The following is a 15,038-nucleotide window of genomic DNA, read 5'->3' on the forward strand; positions in this document are numbered from 1 at the left end:
ACAACTCACTGATAATGATGATGAGAGTCAAGGTACCCCAATACAATATAATAAGTGTGAATAAAAGTGTTGAAGTCGAACACTTGATATAATCTATCAATCAGGAGACATTGATGTAATCTCACTATCGATAGCGAAGGAGTTTTCACAAAGAAATGAGTTGGATTTGATGGGAAAATATCTATTGGAAGGAAGGAATTAAGGAATACCACATCAACCAACACGAGTGTAAACCTACAAGCCAATAATTTGGAAGAACTCAGACGAAAAGAGATGAAGTAACCATTGCAAAGTATGTTTCCAGTGTACACAATATTTAGCTAACGCACGACAAAAACCCTTTGAACCAACCAATAATGAGAGATGACACAGAGGTGAGGAATACACCTATAGGGTCAAATGGAAACCAAGGTAATACATGAATCCCAATGTGTGCTAATGTAAGTTGGCGTTGAACAGAAGGGAAACCACTCAATCAAAGACCCATGATACTAGCCAATGTTGAGTACAAGGTAACCTATCAATAATGTAAATAGGGGTAGGGTGCGAGATTAGACCTACTCTAAGAGAAATTTGTCGGACTCGATAAGAGCAGACTTACCAGCAGGAAGTCAATGGAGACGTTCTTAACTAGCATGAGCAAAGGACCAAATAAATGATGTGATACTAAAGATAATTTGATATACCAAGTATGGCCGACTGAAAATGAGTCAAAAGACAACGCAAAATAGCTGACACAGGTTGACTTCCCTTGAACAAAATCATGACTCAAATGTGACTCTATGGCAGCATAAAATAACTTTGTATAAGTTTGCAATGTAGGAGGCATTAACAAATTCTCCATATGATTGGAAGAGATAACCAACCGGAGGAGGACTGACTCAAGAACAAGGTTATGGCTCTCCTAAAGTCAAACTAAGTCACATCCCAATGGAGGAAAGACTTGTTTTGAGTGATTTGTTCAAGGGAGACACAATTGACTCTTGTTGCCATCAAATATAGAAATAAATGTCTCGTTCCCGCTATTTTTTTTGGAATATATAGTTTTTTGTATTTTTCATATTTAAATCTTAGAAAAAAATAAAAGAATTCCTATAATACAGAGGAAAGAATGAGTGTTAAGTGAAGATTCACTAGTTCCTAGGTTTGGAACATTCCTATGCTCAATGCAAGGTGGTGAATATTGGTAGTCAACACTCAAAGGAATGTTCTTTCTATGGATAAAAGGTGTCAAGTTGTAGAGACTAATGAATGCATGGTTTGAACTTGCTGAAAAGTCATGGTAAAAAGTGGCTTATACACAAGTCCAAATGAAGTCGACTTAAGGCCAGAAAGGTACAAGTAGTCAATATGCAATGAAACAATACAACTTAATACATGGGAACCTCTAGGATATAAATCCAGAATAATAGCGAAGAAGAAGAGGAATGAGGCTTCATCGCAAAGTCATGGCAAGACTAAAGAGGACTCTCGAGCCTAAACAATTCTTGCAGCATGGGAAACATATGCTAGCAAGGATTTAACTAGGAAGCTCCTGGAAGGAGTGGCTCTACCACTATGTTACAATTTTATAAGACGACAAGTGAAAGTGGTTTGAAAACCACAACATAATGGGGTCGACCCTATGGCAAAATATTGCAGTATGAGGTTAAGATGCTTAACGCAGTGGAAAAAGTGATATGTCAACCTCTATACCAGTGATGAAAACGATACCTTCCATGATAGGTCTATGATCATGGAGTCGAAGTGGTGAAATATGTCACAAATTATTCATTTACCTTGGAAAACAACCTCCCCCAACACTTCAAGCCAAAAATTAAAAAGTTCATGAAATAATAAAGTTAAAAATTAAGAACTTTATAAAAGTGGGTTTTAACATTTTAATATAAAAATACATTTTGACTCAAATTTTTTTTTGAGCTTGCAAGTGTTGAGAGCTTGGGAGAAAACTTGGGCAACTCCATTCCACTGATTTCCTCAACCAATTCCTCAACCAGGGCTTCTAGGTAATTCTAAATTCACAATATTGTCTATTTAATTGCATTTTACATAGATTCATTTGATTTTTAACTGTGTATCAAAATCCCTACACATGGGTTTCCAAAGGATAAGCCATGTGTATATGTGACTGTCTCTTAAAAAATCCGCATATGCGTAGAGAAGAATGAAAAATCCAATTTCTAATCGATGAATTCCTTCAAATTTCCAGGATGGAAATCATGTGGAAAGAGGGGGAGAAAAGTGATGTTGACAATGATGTTTTAAATGATCCTTTGGCATTGGATGCATTGAGAAGATGCATATGACACCAAACATGAAAACCCAAACATGATTGTTAGAGATACTTATTCATTACTAGGATCTAGGGCAAGAGATATTTATGATTGATCATATACCCTTACAGATTGAGTTGGAACATATCCACTTCATCGCAAGACTTTCCCGAAGAGGGGAAGCATTCGATCTAAAATAGAGGGCTCGGGGAGGCCTATATGTTTTAGATTACATAGATCTCTACTGTACACCAAGGACAAACAAGGTCGGGTCACAGATTCCGATAAAAAATGTAAGGAGCCTACCAATTAAAATTATCCTCTTTACCATTGTCAAGGTAGCAGGCTCAACATCATTACATAAGGCCTCTCGACCTGCCATGTTCTTGGTAGTAGAGTGCCTTTGTTTGATAATGTTTGATTGGTATACAACTCCCTTACTCTGCATGAAGAAGAAATTGTCTTCAGTGAGACGAGGGAAAATGGTGAATTTTGGCTATGGAAGTACACTTTGTTCATTTTTCTTTGAGACAGTTCTAGAACTTCAACCCAGAGTATTTACAGCCATTAGCAGTCCCAGGGATCCAAGGATGGCTAGATGGGAAGACTTGATCAAGTGACTTGGCAGAGGCGAAGTCACTCAAGTAGCATTTGACAACGAGTTCTTCCTCTGGTGGGAGAAACAAGTCATAACTATAGATGACTACCCTTATGCAGGCATAGATTATCGAGAGGACCCAGATTTGTCACTTCCTAAGGGCGCTGCATGGGGTGATATTAGTAAAAAAAAATTATATATGTTATTTGATTTTTTTGGATTTTAAATATGATCTTAAGAAGTTAAAAATATTTTTTCTTGAAACAAAAATCTTACAATATTATTTGATCATGATGCAAATGATGGATTAGTGATACCTGAGGGTCTACCTAGCCATAGGCATTGTGGCAGAGATGTGAAGAGAGTAGTAGCAAATTCTGAGAGATTCCTTCATGTAGTCCATAGGAACTTAGAGAGTTTGACTCTCTAGGTTCCCATGGAAGTTGTAGAGGATCTCTCTAAGGCCATTCAAAGACAAGTGGTAAAAGTACCATGGGAGTGGGTGTGACTCTTCTGATGGGTGGAGAATGCCATTGTTGTTTTCCATGACACTCATCTAGGGTATGGCCCACAAACTTAGATTAGATGATTGATCTTTTTATGGACATGATCAGGGTTAAGCCCTAATTTTGTAGGACATATGTCCACATTTTGTAATATTTTGAACATATTATTCATATCTATATACAGACGGTTTCGCTATGATTTGATCATATATATAGATGATTTTATGATATTTTTTGTTTTAATGTGATTAATGATTAATTTGCCAATCTAATGCTTGATTAGCTATAAAATCAACAAGTGAATTTTTTGATCATGGACAATGAATAAAAGTAATAAAATGAAATGATCTTTGTAATAATCTCACTCTCAGAAATTGGCAATGTAATAAAGGATATCTCACATGATATATGTTATTTAATTGAGGCACCACCAATTTTGAATCCAAATAAACCACCAACTATTCAATACCAAAAGATATTGCCTCAAATAGTAAATTAATGACAACATTGTATTCAACCATATTGTTGGAAGTAGGACCAATACATATGCCTCTTGAGACTAAAAACTGACTAGATGGATAATATATTACCCAAGTGGCAGAAGTTAAGTTCCAAGTATGTCCACTAGCATCATTGGCGAATCCTAAATACACTAGATAACCCATCGAGACATGCCAAAGAATATCAAAAATACCAATATCACCACGAGACCCATAGAAAAAAAAAACTATGTATGATATTTACAAAACAAAGAAAATGTTGGGAAATATCCTAGGCATAATACTTATTAAGATAGAGCCCATTTATGGGCTCTGACATCGCATTTCCATCAAAGTCAACTAACTCAACTGCACCTTCCTTCAAGACCTTTTTTATGATAAAGGACTGTACCACATGGGTTTGAACTTGCCTATGCCCAAGGTGTCTTTATCTTGGTCATAGAATAGGAAGAGTTCACCTTCAGAGAAAACCCTAGGATGCACAATCTTTTCATATTGGGACTTTACTCTCTTTTTATGAGCTTCATTCATTGTGGTTTCACCTTGATGTTTCTCATTGAGATGTTCCAAATGAATAAGGAATTCTTCAAGACTCAGGTGTCTGGAAGAAGTTCAATTGATAATTTAAGAGATGGGATCTCACATTCCACATTGAAGATTGATTCCAAAGGAGTAAAACCCGTGGTGGTCTTGACAGACATCTAGTATACCCAAAGTGTAGGATATAGCATGATGTGCCAATTTGATTTAGCTTTATTGATTTTCCTTTGCAGGATAGTTTTGAGGGGTTTTCTTACAACCTCAACCTATCCATTATCTTCAAGATAGTGCAAAGACAAATTCTCTTGCCAAAATCCCAGCTTAAAAGCTAACTCAGACATCATCTTATTTTGAAAATGATTGCCATGATCAGTGACAATCTCCCTTGGAATACTGAAACATGAAATGATTTGGTTTAATAGGAAAATAGATGTTATCTCACCATCATTATTGAAAGTAGTCATAGCTTCGACCCACTTCGTAAAGTAGTCTACTGCTATGATAATGTACTTGTGACCCTTAGCCAAAGCTGGGTTACAAGTCGTAAAATCAATACCCCACTTTGTGAAAGGACTGACAGTGATGACAGGGAAAATTGGAGCTGGGTGAGCGCACATTTTCTAAGTGTATACCTGATAAGGATGGCACTTCTTGACCACTTCAATGCAATCTTTGAAAATCGAGGGCCAAAAATAGCTTGCACGCAATATTTTTTGGGTTATAGCAAGCCCAAATAGATGAACTCCACAACCTCCACTATGGCATTCATTTAGAATAGACTCAACTTCTTCTAGGATTAAACAATGCCTAAGGATTGAGTCAATCTCGCGGCGATACAAAGTGTCATTGAAGATAATATAGTTTTTAGCTAGGTGATGCAATTTTCTACGTTCATCCTTTGAAAAAGTTTGAGGAAACTTCGAAGTCTGGAGATATACTATGATGTCTCCATACCAAGGATATTGTGAAGAGATTAGGAAGAGATGTTCATCAGGAAATGACTCTTCATAAACAACATCCTCTTCACAAGGAAACTCTGAAATAAATTTTTGAATAGTAAATATTTTTTAGACTTGCCTGACATAAATTCAAGATCGAATTCCTATAATATGAAAATCCATTTATTATACTTGCCCCCAATCACTCACCTACTAAGGAAAAATTCAAATGGGTTGGCTTTGTCCAACACAAAAAAATCTAAGCAGAGTATAATGATGAAGCCATTAGATAGCTTGAATTGTTGCCAAAGCCAATTTATCTATATGAAAATACCTAAGTTTAGGACCGAATAAGCCTCGACTCAAAAAATAAATCACATGCTCTCTAAGAGCATGGTCTTCCTGCACCAGAACCATACCAATGGTAGATTCTGCTGCACCGAGATATAAGAGGAAATCCATGCTATAATCGGTGGACTCAAAAGAGGAGCAAAGGTCAATGCCTTTTTCAAGGCATTGAAGGAGTGCTAAGCAAAAGCATCCCAAACAAGTGGAACTCCTTTCTTCAATAATCACATAAATCCTTTCGTAATCTTGGCATAATTTATGATAAATATCCTTAAGAAAATAGCTTTTCCTTGGAGACTATGAATTTCACAAACAATCGATGAGGGAGGCAACTGAAGTATTTCCTCAACCTTGAAGGGATCAACATGAATCCCTTCATTGGACACAATGAATCCCAATAACCGACCGAATGTGACAATGAAAACACATTTATTAGGGTTCAACTAGATCTTATAGTGACAACATCTTTCAAAAACTAAACGAAGGTGTTTTGGATGATCCATTCTCTTTCGAGAACGAGCAACTAGGTCATCCAAATATGTCTCTATTATGTGCTTGATTTCATGGAAAGCATAATAAATGGCCTACTGAAAAGAAGCTCTAGAATTTTTTTAGCCAAAAGGAATATTCTTGTATGCAAATGTACCCCAGGGGTAAATAAATGTTGTCTTGTGTTGATCTTCAGGACGGATAGTTATTTGATTATATCCCAAGAAACCGCCCATGAAGGAAAATATCTCATTTCCAGCACACTCATCAATGAACTTGTTAGTTTCAGTCTTTGCAGCCTTCCTCTAGTGATCAAACTTGCTCTTACAAAGTGATTTTAAGGTGTCAAGGTCAAATTTTGTCATTTTAGTGAGTCTTCAAGAAAAATTTGGTCACTAGGTATTAGGTCTAGGGTTTGCTTTTACTCCTTTCAAAGTTGTCCAAATGTTAGTCCATGTCACCATTCAGCTGAGTGTACTATCATTCAAAGGGTTTTCATCATCATGTCAGGTTCCAAAGGGTCATTTTACATCTTGTTCATGCTTCAGTTGTGACTAGGTAAGGTTCATTTCCCTCTCCTAGGGTTTTGGAGGTAATTTCTCTTGGATGGTCAAATTATCAGCAAAACTTGTATCTTGATGTTCATACACCTTCCCCTATCCTTAATTTACCTTATTAAACATTTCCCATCACTGAGATCCCCCAAATTCCTCATTTTCACACAAACCCTAGTTTCTTGCTACAACTTGGCAATTTTCTAGGCTAGGCCTGTGTTTTGCCCTTTTGGACCCCTTCCCCTCACTCAATTTCTGAGATTCCACTTTCCCCTACTTCCTAACATCCCTTCCTACTTCCCAAAATTTTCTCAAGAATTTAAAAGCCCCTTATCCCCTTCATTTCGCTTCATTTCGACAAATCTCTTGTTCCACACATCGGGAAAGGTTTTACACAAATGATGTTTCTGAGCAAGAAAAGATGAATTTGGGAAAACTGAGAGAGGTTTTTGTCCAAAATAGGCAAAGGAAGAAAAAACTCCTTCACATTTTACACAGGTGTCATGGTTTTAGAGAAATGTCAAAAATACAGTTGCCTCGGGAGAATTGATGCACCTCTGAAGTGACCTTGGGAAAATCAAGTTTTCTCCTAGCTTGGCTGGCCAAATTACTTGCTTGATGAGTCAAAGGATAATGAGACACAAAGATATCTTCAATGAGATATCATGAGATCAATTTGGAGTTGAATAAGACCTTCAGAAGTTGACTGCAACAGCACTCTGCCTTTAGGCAGCCTCATTTGGCACATTTTGACGAGTATTGGGAGATTTGATTTTTTACAGGGAAAATGATCTCCAAATTAAAAAATTCCAGTTGGGTTGGAAATTAAACTCAAATACCTTTCCAAGGAGCTATCCCACACCCAATTTGGACACTGGGAAGGCCTCCAAAAGTCTCCTGCAAAAAGTGCTACGCATAGGGCAGGTGGCGCGGTGCACATAACTGGCGCGGCGCATTGGGCTCAAATTTCCAGTGTAAAAATACACTGGTGCGGTGCATAGAGAAGGCGTGGCACGTTGGGCTTGAGGTGCGGTGCAGAGAGATTCCAACCCTGATTTTCTAAAAACTTCATCAAATCACCCAAATCACACGGATTTGTCTTGTGACAAGTAGGTAGAGCCTCCGCCATTGTGTTTTATCCAAGTTTGTGCTTATATCATGGTGGTTGAAGAATGGTAATTGTTTTAAACACAAAATAAAACCCTACCATTTGACATTCTAAGATACTTTCTGCCTAGGGTTTGAATAACCATTTTTCTACCAAATCTATCATTCCTCAGTTACTCCCTACTCCATTTTCCCTTGATTTCCCTATTCCCCATATTCACTAATCCCCTCTCCCCATTCCCAAAGCCACAAACTCAAACTCCCGAACCCTAGTCCCATACTAAAAACTCCCAAACTACTCCCTAACCCCTGTTCCCTTGATTAAACCCTACCCCCAACAGTCCCTAAATCCCTCATTATTTGTTCTTCCCCCTATAGTTGTATCACTCTTCCCCTTAGTGGAAAAAGTCAAAATACACCATCAAGACAGTTCAACACATCACAACTCACCTATTTCTCATCAAGGCAGCTCCAAGACAGTTCATCCACTAGTAGAGATGGCATTTGATCCACATATGATTATGAAGAGGAGACTCAAAGTGACTCACCCAAAGAGGGACATGCACCCAGGAGACCTCATAAAGGTGGCAAAACATTTGGGAGAATCGCTAAGCTGCCCAAAGGAGGAGGGTGGCACTTCACTTGAGTATGAGGTTAATGCCGATCGATAGTCATGGCTTGAAAGAACCAACATCCACCTAGAGAGACTGTTGGACAAGGCTGACAAGGAGAAGGCATTGCTAAGACACATGGCTTTTCATTACATGGCGAGGAACAACGTGTGCAAAGGTGCGAATTAGGAATTTAAAGGCAAAATTAAGGAAGGCATCAAAGAAGCAAAAGAGGCAAAAGCAGCATGATCAACTTCAGATATTGGCCAAAGCCTCTTTAGCCCAATGTAGCTCTTGATAGAGAAGGTCCAGCCCAAATTTCAAGAAATTTGGAGCAATTTTTGTATTTTTGAAAAAATTTGGCACAAAAAACAGAGTTTTCCTCCCTATGCGTCACGCCACGTGGTGCTCGCTTTTGCTAGAGGGCTCCAAATCACAAAATCTTTGCATTTCTGGATTTTTCATGAAAATTTATGCTTGCCTACTTATGGCCAAGAAGTTTGGGCAGGTTTTGAGCCCTCAAAAGGTCAAAAAACACTCAAAAAATGACCTCACTGCCCCTATTTTGACACACAGGAAGAAGTGTTGGGAGAATGGACTTTTGGAGGGGAAAATGGAGGCCAAATTGAAAAATTCCACTTGGGTTGGAAAGTAGACAGGCATAAATTTCCAGAAAGCACACCTAGAGCTCATTTGGACATTGGGAAGGCTTCCAAAAGTGGGTCCAAACAGGCACTATGCATAGAGAATCAGGCGTGGCACATAGAGGAAAAATTGCCAGTTTGACCAAGTTTTGCTCTGTTTTTCGCCCAGCTTTGCCTAGTTTGACTTTTTTACTTTCCTAATGGCAAAATTATGATGTAATTTGATGTATATTGATGGATCATGATGTAAATATGTCAAATTCTCACTTGGTAAGGTAGATTCATCAGTTTAAAGGTTGTTTGAAACTGAATGAATTAGTTCCCTTGTTTTTAGAGGCATGTTGTTAGGTTGCCTAGTTTCTAGTTCTCAGTTTAGAATCAGTTGGATCAGCTCCTAAACTCATGAGCTCGACCCCTAGAGGCTAGGATGAGTTTTTGTTTGCCTATATCTTATGTTTTTTCAGTCATTAGCAGGGTTGGACACTTGGGATTGCTTGGCACTCCATTGTACATTTGATTTCTGCATTTTTGGCAAAGGAAAGACCAGGGTTTTGCAGCACTTGTTGCGATCCTTGTGGCTCTGTGTTTTGATGGTGTTTTTCTTCATGTAATTGTAAGTTCATTGATGTTTTAGAATCAGTTGGATCAACTCCTAAACTCATGAGCTCGACCCCTAGAGGCTAGGATGAGTTTTTGTTTTCCTATATCTTATGTTTTTTCAGTCATTAGCAGGTTTGGACACTTGGGATTGCTTGGCACTCCATTGTACATTTGATTTCTACATTTTTGGCAAAGGAAAGACCAGGGTTTTGTAGCACTTGTTGGGATCCTTGTGGCTCTGTGTTTTGATGGTGTTTTTCTTCATGTAATTGTAAGTTCATTGATGTTTTATGTATGCCATTTCCCTTCTCTTTGCTTCTGAAATTAAACAAATTGAGTGACAAAGGTAGAATTCATTAGCTTGTTGTGCTCTACCTTCCAGTTTTGTTTAATTTTTAATGTTTTCTTCAGTTTGAGGAGGATTCTTGATACCCTCACACCCTCTTCAGCTTCTCATCAGTCTGATCCCTTCATCTTTACAAATCCAAGCATCTAAAAGATTGCCTTTCTAGCCCCAATAAGAACTCTGCAAAACTGGCCTTCATCCCCGGACACAAATTTGACTTTCCCTTGATTCTAAAAAAACTCACTAAAAATCAAATCAAATCTTTGCACTTCATACCTAGCCTAAAATTAGTTTGTATTTCAGTCATCTCAAGCCCCATCGATTATCTTTTTCTGAGATTGACCCGGAGAGAGCCCTCTCCTGTCCTCGTAGGGCTAGCTACGAGGCTGAGCGTGGTTTGATGTGGACCTAGAATCTTACCTTTCCAGTTGTTAGAGCCTAGATTTACCTCAAGATAGGAGAGGGCTCTCTCTGGGTCAATCTCAGCAAAAGATAATCGATGGGGCTTGAGATCACTGAAATACAAACTAATTTTAGGCTAGGTATGAAGTGCAAGGATTTGAATTGATTTTTTGGGAGTTTTGTTGGAATCAAGAGAAAGGAAAATTTGGGTCTGGGGATGAGGCCAAATTTTTGCAGAGTTCTGGTTGGGGCGAGGTACGCAGTAGTTTTGATGCTTTAGATTAAATGAATGGATGGCAAATACCACTGAGGAGCTGAAGAGGGCATGAGGGTATCAAGAATCCTCCTCAAACTGAAGAAAACATTGAGAATTAAACAAAACTATAGGCAGAGCACAACAAACTCATGGATTCTACCTTTGCCACTTAACTTGTTTAATTCAGAACCAAAGAGAAGGGAAATGGCATACATAAAACATCAATGAACTTACAATTACATGAAGAAACACACCATCAAAACACAGAGCCACGAGGATCCCAACAAGTGCTGCAAAGCCCTGGCCTTTCCTTTGCCAAAATTACAGAAAATGAAATGTACAATGGAGTGCCAAGCAATCCCAAGTATCCAACCATGCTAATGACTAAAAAACAACATAATATAGTCAAACCATAGCTCATCCTAGCCTCTAGGGGTCGAGCTCACATGTTTAGGAGCTAATCCAACTAATTCTAAACTAGGAACTAGAAGTTAGGCCATGAAACTACCTACCTCTATAAACTAGGGAACTGATTCATTCAGTTTCAAACAACTTTTCAACTGATGAATCTACCTTACCAAGTGAGAATTTGACATATTTACATCATGATCCATCAATATACATGAAATTACATCAAAAATTTGCCATAAGGAAAGTGAAAAAGTCAAACTAGGTGAAACTGGGTGAAAAACAGAGCAAAACTTGGTCAAACTGGCAATTTTTCCTCTATGCATAGCTCCTGTTTGGAACCACTTTTGGAGGCCTTTCTGATGTCTAAATTCACTCCAAGTGTACTTGTTGGAAAGTTCTGCTTGTCTACTTTCCAACCCAAGTGGAATTTTTCAATTTGGCCTCCATTTGCCCCTCCAAAAGTCAGTTCTCCCAACACTGCTTCTTGTGTGTCAAAATAGGGGCAATGAGGTCATTTTTTGAGTGTTTTTTGACCTTTTGAGGGCTCAAAACTTGCCCAAATTTCTTGGCCATAGGTAGGCAAGCATAAATTTTCATGAAAAATCCAAAAATGTAAATTTTTTGTGATTTGGAGCCCTCTATAAAAAGGGAGCGCCACGTGGCGCGGCGCAGGAAAAGTCTGTTTTTTGTGCAAAAAATTTCCAAAATGCAAAAATTGCTCCAAATTTCTTGAAATTTGGGCTGAGTCTTCTCTATCAAGTGCTATGATGGGCCAAAGAAGCCTCGGCCAATGTCTGAAGTCGATCATGCTCCTTTTGCCTCTTTTTCCTCTTTGATGCCGTCCTTAATTTTGCCTTTAAATTCCTGATTCGCGCCTTGCAAACTTTGTTCCTCACCATGTAATGAAAAGCCATATGTCTCAGCAATGCCTTCTCCTTGTCATCCTTGTCCAGTAGTCTCTCTAAGTGGATGTTGGCTCTTTCAAGCCATGACTCTCGATCGGCATTAACCTCCTGCTCAAGTGAAGTGAACTCCACCCTCCTCCTTTGGGCAGCTTGGCGATTCTCCCGAATGTTTTGCCACCTTTATGAGGTCTCCTGGGTGCATGTACTCCTATTGGTGAGTCACTGTGTGTCCCCTCTTCATACTCATATGAAGGATCAGATGCCATCACTGCTAGTGGATGAACTGTCTTGGAGCTGCCTTGATGAGAAATAGGTGAGTTGTGATGTGTTCAACTGTCTTGATGGTGTATTTTGACTTTTTCCACCAAGGGGAAGAGTGATACAACTATAGGGGGAAGAAAAAATAATGAGGGATTATCAAGGGAACAGGGGTTAGGGAGTAGTTTGGGCGTTTTTAGTATGGGACTAGGGTTTGGGAGTTTGAGTTTGTGGCTTTGGGAATGGGGAGAGGGGATTAGTGAATTTGGGGAATAGGGAAATCAAGGGAAAATGGAATAGGGAATGATTGAGGAATGATAGATTCGGTAGAAAAATGGTTATTCAAACCCTAGGCAATAAATATCTTAGAATTTCAAATGGTAGGGTTTGATTATTGTTTAAAACAATTACCATTCTTCAACCACCACGATATAGCACCAAACTTCGATAAAAAACAATGATGGAGGGTCTACCTACTTGTCACAAAGAAAAGCTGTGTGATTTTTGGCGATTTGGGCAAATCCTGGAAGTTTTTGGGCTATCTGGCTGCATTCACCGCGCATCAAGCCCAATGTGCCGCGCCTTCTCTATGCACTACGCCAGTGTATTTTTACACTGGAAATTTGAGCCCAATGCGCCGTGCCACCTGCCCTATGCGTAGTGCTTTTTGCAGGAGACTTTTGGAGGCCTTCCCAGTGTCCAAATTGGGTGCAAGATAGCTCGTTGGAAATTTATTTGAGTCTAATTTCCAACCCAATTTGAATTTTTCAATTTGGAGTTCATTTTCCCTATAAAAAAAATCAAATCTCCCAAGATTGGTAAAAATGTGCCAAATGAGGCTGCCTAAAGGCAGAGTGCTGTTGCAGTCAACATTTGAAGGGCTTCTTCAACTCCAAATTGAGCTCATGATAGCTCATTGGAAATATATTTGTGTATAGTTATCATTTGAATCATCAAAAAAGTCATTTGTCCAACCAATCTAGGAGAAAACATGATTTTCCCAAGGTCACTTCAAAGGTGCATCAAGTCTCCTGAGGCAACTGTATTTTTGAAATTTCTCTAAAACCATGACACCTGTGTAAAAAGGGAAGGAGGGTTTTCTTCCTTTGAGTATTTTGAACAAAACCCTCTCTCATGTTTCCCATATTCATCTTTAATTGCTCAGAAACATCATTGGAGTAAAACCTATCCCGATGTGTGGAACAGGGGATTTTTCGAAATGAAGTGAAATGAAGGGGATAAAGGGTTTCTAAATTCTTTAGAAAATTTTGGGAAGTAGGGAGGGGTTCTAGGAAGCAGGGGAAAGTGGAATTTCAAAGATTGAGTGAGGGGAAGGGGTCCAAAGGGCAAAACACAGGCCTAGTCTAGAAAATTGTCAAGTTGTAGCAAGAAACTAGGGTTTGTGCAAAAATGAGGAATTCAAGGGATATCAGTGATGGGAAGTGTTTAATAAGGTACATTAAGGATGGGGAAGGTGTATGAACATCTGGATACAAGTTTTGCTGATGATTTGATCATCCAAGAGAAATTGCCTTCAAAACCCTAGGAGAGGGAAATGAACCTTACCTAGACGCAACTGAAGCATGAACAAGGTGTAAAATGATGCATTGGAACTTGACATGATGAGGCCAATCCTCTGAATGATGGTACACACAGCTGAATGGTGACATGGACTGACATTTTGACAACTTTGGAAGGAGTAAAAGCAAACCCTAGACCTAATACCTAGTGACCAAATTTTGCTTGAAGACTCACCGAAATGACAAAATTTGACCTTAACACCTTAAAATCACTTTGTAAGAGCATGTTTGATCACTGGAGGAAGGCTGGAAAGACTGACACTAACACCAGCCTAAGGTAAATCTAGGCCCTAACATAACTGTTCGATAAATGGAATGGGGAAATTATTTTTACGACAAGCCTTATTCAAATCCCTAAATTCGGTGCATACCTGGATCGTTCCTTGCTTTTTATTATCAACAGGGACTCTATTCCAGACCCATTCAGTTAAAGCAAGGGGGTATATGAAACCCACCTTAATCATCTTTTCAACCTCAACTTTAATAGTTGCAACTTTCCTAGGGTTTACGGTCGAGGTTTTTTCCGTACAGGCTTAGCATTTTCATTTTTCGATCTCAAGTTGAACTATCGATGGATCGATTCTAGGAATTTCTTCATAAGACCAAGAAAACACATCTCAAAACTCCTTAAAAAGGTTAGTATAAATATTAATTTCTTCAGGGGAACATTAAGCTCTGATGAAGATATTCTCGATGATATTGGGATTCCTAGAAATGTTCACCAGAATGGTTTCCGAGATATTAGACATATTACCTTCAACAAAAATATGTGATGGGGCCAAAGGATTTAGAATTTTATGAACACTTCTAGTTGAAGAAGGATTGGACAAATTTGATTCAAATTCATGCAAATCAAGGAGAAAATATGACCAATGATGCAAATCATCCCACGGTCTTTCTGCACCAGTCATTTCTTCTAAAATTTCCTCTTCAGATGGTAAGACAATGTCAAGGAAATCCATAGCTGAAGTAGAGTCAACAGTCTAGACCGGAGCCACATCACCATCCAAATCCTCTGATGGGGGAGGAATGGGGTCAAAATTTACAGAATTCACAATAGATTGGTATGTGATTTCTGCTGTAGATATAGGATATGTCATTCCACCTACTTTCCCCTCTTCTAATGTGGAAGTAAGGGGGACTAAGGGCCAAGGATCAGAAAAATAATGAGT

The sequence above is a fragment of the Pinus tabuliformis genome, chromosome 8 (assembly GCF_031772625.1).
Source record: "Pinus tabuliformis cultivar Carrire ecotype Pingquan chromosome 8, CPIR1, whole genome shotgun sequence".
NCBI lineage: Eukaryota > Viridiplantae > Streptophyta > Pinopsida > Pinales > Pinaceae > Pinus > Pinus tabuliformis.